General features: G+C 44.0%; 1 long non-coding RNA gene across 1 annotated transcript; it reads left to right on the top strand.

Annotated features, from left to right (window-relative positions):
* Positions 1-1073: 1073 nt before the first annotated feature.
* On the top strand, positions 1074-4439 carry LOC311527193. The gene is made up of 3 exons (XR_014713273.1): positions 1074-1193; positions 2650-2775; positions 4139-4439. It is a non-coding gene; the product is annotated as an uncharacterized lncRNA (long non-coding RNA).
* The last annotated feature ends 607 nt before the right edge of the window (positions 4440-5046 follow it).

The raw sequence follows: 5046 nt of genomic DNA on the forward strand, positions 1-5046 counted from the left end.
CCCACTTCTGACAACAAAAATTACTACATGACCCCAGAAGGGAGGACCGATGCCTGAGCCAGAGCCCAATCCCCGCCACCCCAGGTGGGGTGGTCAAAGCCAAAGCCCCACCACCACAGATGAGGAAGCCAAAAATGAAGCCCAAGGGCTTCAGCCCCAGCAGGGAGCCTGTAACCTGAGCCCCGCTGCTCAGGGCTGAAGGCCTCAGGCTTCAGCCCCAGGCAGTGGGTCTTAGGCTTCGGCTCTGGCCCCGAGTGGTGCGTCTCGCGCTTCGGCTCCGACCCTAGGCCTCAGCAAGTCTAAGCCAGCCCTGGTGAGCCCATTAAAATGGGCTCCTGACCCACAGTTTGAGAACCACTTCTCTACTCCTTGTAACTTGCCCCATAGGTGGATCAGAGCTAGAGGTTGGTGCCTCTGAGACTGTGATGTAAGAAGTTTTTAGTTCATATAATTTAATGCACCTCTTCCTTGATTTCAGGCTGCGTTCTTCTGGGAGGGATAGTTTATCTTTCGCGGTGAGACCTTAGGGCTGATTTAACTCATTATTGCAGTAACAGTATTATGTTTGCTTTCTAAGTTCTGCGATGTGCCCACGTACTAAGGTGGTGAGCACAATACAAACTTGTATCTACACTGACTCTCTCAGATAGCTAATGCTGATACTTTCTAGTTGGACTTGATTTCAAAGGGAAGGGGAACAAAATCTACATGCCAGCTGTGATAACAGACAGGGCCGGCTCCAGCGTTTTTGCCGCCCCAGGCACCTGCTTGGTTTGCTGGTGCCTGGAGCCGGCCCTGATAACAGACACTTGACAATTCCGTGAGTGTCACTTCAAAAGAGCTGCATCCATCCATAATAAGCACAAGCAGCCTGAACAGCTCCCCTGCTAGAGCTTTGTGTTCAGATTACGCTGCTTTGCAGGTCAGTCTGTCAAATGGGAAAAAGCTTGAAACGCCATAAGTGCCCTTTTGGAAGAGTTCTTTATGGCAGAACTTTCAAACCTGAAGTGCGCACCAAAAAATATTTGCTTCCAAGTATTAAAAAATGGATGCCTCTCTTGATCCAGCAGGTGAAAGAAGCTGGAATTCCACAACTGCAGGACCTGATGCCCTAGGACCCTGAACACATCCCAGATTCAAAGAGCTAGCTCATGCTCAACCACAATGAGGAAGGCTTGGCTTTGCCTACAATGGTAAGAGAATCTGTCATGCAGCTTGCAAAGCACATCAGAGAGAAAGATGTTTGATAGATGCAGGCTATTATCTAGACATGTGGTAGCTAAATATGGATATAATCACATAATAAGGTAATTAATGTATGGGGATTAGATTAGAGCTGTAGATTTAAGTGGTAAAGTATATAGGCTCACACCACAGGGTTATGGGACTAATAAGTAGGTATCACTGATGAGTATGTATTAGGTATATAAGTAAGATAAGCTGTAATGGAAGGCCTGTAGGCTCTAGGTCCTTAAAATATGAGCTTGGCCATAGAAGGTCTCAAACTAGTTGACCAAGAGAGAACTCAGTACCATTAAAGTGTAAGATTACCGTAAGAGATGTGCTGATGTTCTGGAAACTGCAGCAATAGATTGGAAAATATGTCGCAATGTATCAGTTAATATTGCAAGATGACCTGGAGTAACACCTTGAGGAATTCTGCAATGACCATGAGTTACCATAGCAACTCCTTGACATCAATGCTAATGAATGTAAGAGGAACAAAGGAATTTTAGCCAATGAAAAACAAAGTGCCCTAAAAGTTTGGGGTGTGGAAGTACAGATAAGAAAAGAGGCTGAAACCATTATGGATCAGCATGAGGGTACAGAGGGCATCAGCGAAATGCACTATAAAGGCTGTATCATAGCCCGTGTGCTTTGGGGGAAGGAGATCGTGGCCCGTGTCCTTTGGGGGACCTCAGGATCCCTACCAGGAAATGTAAGTGATGCCAGTATTAAGACTAGACGTGCTGTGTTACCCCTTTCTTTACTGTTGGATGGTAGTAGTGTTTTTGATAGTGTGGATCTGCTTAGTAAGTTTCTTAATAAAAGGATGGTTAAGAACTTGTGAGCACATCTGTGGTGGCCATTGTTCCTTGTGTGATGTTAGAGTCTCCAAAACTAATGATATTCCTAACGGTGATTCTCACCCCGATAATCCTGACACTGGTGTTGTTTAGGAGGCCGAACTCTTAACCCAGGTCATTGAGATCTAATATAAAACCAATCAATGTATTAATCCAGTAATTAATATGGCTGCATGTGCACTGGCAATAGGTACATGGTTTTGGTGTTAAAGCTCCTGATTTCTTTTTACACGCTTTTTTGTAAATCTAATCCATCATTCCCAAACCACCTATTTCCAAGCTGTGACATGTAATTAAGCAGAGTGACTTTGTGTATTTTTCCTTTACTTGGTATTCGTTAGTGAAGGATATGGGAGGACACCTGACAAAGCAATAATTTAGAGTGCTCCAGACCAGCTTATTCAATTTGCAGAATTTTAGTCAGAAGGAAATTTATGCCTGGGGAGGATGCATCATGAGCCAGTATCTCCTCTTGTCTGACCATAGTCTCGTTGGCAAGTGAATAGATCATGCAATGGAATGGAAAATGGTTCTGTGCCTCATCAGATTATTCCTCCTACAGGTATATTTCAGCTGCTGGCTTGTATCAAAATGGTCCAGGTCCATTGACCGCAGTGCAGGTGTTCTGAGCTGGCTGCAACACAAGGCACGCAGATACTATGATGGGTCAGGCCAGATGGGAAAAAAGGTAAAAAATTTCCAGGTGTTGACGTTTTTGTTATGCATTGGAACAAAACCAAGACCTTTCTAAACTATTTACAGAAAATCCATGATAGAGGAAGACACAGAATAGCCTGGTGACTAGGGTATTCACTACCACCCAGAAGCAGTCTCTCTCAAGCTTTCCTGCCAGAGCTGTTCCAATGTGTGTAAATAATTAAATATTCAGTGGGCTGGAGAAAGACTGACTCTCTAGCCTGCCGGTTTGGGCACCCCCTCCTCAGGATGTTAGAGAGCCAGGTTCAAGTCACTGCTCTACTTGAGTCAAAGCAGGCTCAAACCTGGGTCTCCCCCATCCTAAGGGAGTGCCATAGAACCATTGGTCTATTGTCTTGGGGGCGCGGGTAAGGAAGTTGGTTCTTTCTATCAACCAGAAATTCCATCCTGGGCCTGAGAAACTTTTCCAACAGAATCATGCAATGGAACAGATTCCAACAGAATCTTTGTCAAAACTGATATATTTCCCCAAAAAAGTTTTGGTTCTGACAAGTAAGCATTTTCCAATAGAGAAGTGTTTAGTTGAAAAAGTCAGAGCTTATATGGCAGGACTGCTCATAGACTCTAAGGTCAGAAGAGGCCATCTTGATCATGGAATCTGACTTCCTGCACATTGCAGGCCACAGAACCTCACCCACCCACTCCTGTAATAGGTCCCTAACCTCTGGCTGAGTTACCAAGTCCTCAAATCACGGTTTGACATTGTTGACAGAAGTCATGCATTCAATGAACACCCACCACTTTCTCCTCGGAAGCCCCTAACAAATGACATTGTCTGTAATTAATGAACACAGCCTGCAGTTTTATGGCCACTAATATGACTGTTGGTCTGCATGGGCAAAGACTCAATTAGGTGAAGTTAATATAGCAAATCAGTGATATTTGTGCCATTTCAATGGGAACTGATTGAATATCATCTGAAGTGTAATGTCCCATGCTGTCAGGAGATATGTAATAGTAACATTCTTTAAGAAGACACAAGCTTGGGACTGAGCATCTAGTAACAAACGATTAGGGGGACTTGTGTCTCAAGGATCCCAGATACTCCAAAGACTTGAAAAGTATCAAATCAGGGGCCAGATCTTGATCTGGCGTAAATTGACGTCACTTCATGGATGCTGATTCACACCTGCTGGGCCTGTAGCTAAGTCAGGAGCAGCACTGTAGCTAAGCCCTCAATTAACTTTGTTATTCCGGTGCCAGAAATGGTTTGTTATTGTGGTTATTTTGAAATCCACTTTACCCGCTTGTACAACACTCATGTTCTGCATCATGGCACTTAGTTGAATGCTGACCATGTGGCGATTCCCTCATTTATCATTTTGCTTTTGTAGAGGAGAGCTGACATGGGGACGCATAATGGGGACTTATCCTGAGGAAGGCCACACAACACATCCTGCAAACATTGAAACAGGAGCTCCTTGCAAGAGCTGGTCAGGAAATGTCTTTTGTTCCCTTGAAAATGTGACAGAAGCAGTAACGTTTTCATTTTTGTCTAGATTTTTCTTCAAAAGTGTTTGTTGGACGACTGAAAACCCCCAACCATTCCCCAAACAATTTCCTTTGAAACCTGGAAACAGTTTGGGTTTGGGCTGATGTTTAAGTTTTTTGGTTGCTATAAAAGAAAATCGTCAATTTTCAGGTTTCAAATTTTTTTTACCAAAACCTAAAACAACAAAACAACAACAACAACAAAAAACCCAGTCAAAAATGCACATGCCTGGCAAAATGTCCATTTTGAAAGTGTCAGATGAAAAATGTCAACAGCTGTACTCTCTACCCTCCCAACTGTGAAAATTATACCCCTTGAACGGTGTGTAAGGAGCAGAGTCCCCATAGGTGCTCTCCACGTTTGAAGCCTTTTCGAGCAAAACATGAATTTTGTCTTCCACCTTAAACCTCCTGGTAGGTGAATTAACAAAGTGGGCTGGTTAGATAACCCGTGTATTGATATCTGTATCCATGCCCCTTAGATACTTTGGAATTTCTCTAATACAGTAAGAGCTCAATTCACGCCAGATGTACGCTGACGTCTGCTGCATTTAGATTTACTGTTGGCTTAGGTTCAGAGCTGGAAGCTGAACTGGAGGTTCAGGCTGGATGGGTGCCAGAATTTCTTGGGCTATTCTCATGAGAAGTTAGCCACCCACAACTAGGACTGGAAATAGATCGTTTCCGGTTTATAGCCAGCCCAGGACCAAAACTGCATGGGCAGACTGCAATCCCGGAGTAGGACTCTCCC

This window comes from Lepidochelys olivacea (assembly GCF_965140295.1).
Source record: "Lepidochelys olivacea isolate rLepOli2 genome assembly, chromosome: 10".
NCBI classification, from domain to species: Eukaryota; Metazoa; Chordata; order Testudines; family Cheloniidae; genus Lepidochelys; species Lepidochelys olivacea.